Source organism: Oncorhynchus mykiss, chromosome 20 (assembly GCF_013265735.2).
Source record: "Oncorhynchus mykiss isolate Arlee chromosome 20, USDA_OmykA_1.1, whole genome shotgun sequence".
Taxonomy (NCBI): Eukaryota; Metazoa; Chordata; class Actinopteri; order Salmoniformes; family Salmonidae; genus Oncorhynchus; species Oncorhynchus mykiss.
Window position 1 is genome coordinate 42,683,673 of NC_048584.1, and position 279 is coordinate 42,683,951.

The 279-nt window shown below is 37.6% G+C and overlaps 1 protein-coding gene across 11 annotated transcripts in view; it reads right to left on the reverse strand.

Annotated features, from left to right (window-relative positions):
• Positions 1–206: 206 nt before the first annotated feature.
• The window catches only part of LOC110499563 (kinesin-like protein KIF20B), a 49,414-nt gene continuing 49,341 nt past the window's right edge, over positions 207–279 (reverse strand). For all 11 annotated transcript variants that reach the window (XM_036956374.1, XM_036956378.1, XM_036956375.1 and 8 more), the window contains one exon: positions 207–279. This exon is cut by the window's right edge and continues 374 nt beyond it. The gene's annotated coding sequence lies outside the window, so the exon portion shown is untranslated.

The window sequence follows — 279 nt, forward strand, 5'->3', positions numbered from 1 at the left end:
CTGTATTTAGATGAAATGTAGTAATTAAAATGTTTCCAGTGTGAAACCAAAAGAGCAGTTCGTAATGATGTTCTGTCTTGGCCCAGATACGACGCTGATTGAACAGGGGCTCTATATCTATGTTACACCGTGCATTAATCAACACGTTTTCACCACCAAAATAGGATTCGGTAGTGGTTGTCCCTAGTAAGACATTCATTATGCACAACAAAAAAACCCATCTCGTGTTTATTTTTTACATGAATATCCTTGACGTGTACATCTTCAGAGGAGTACATT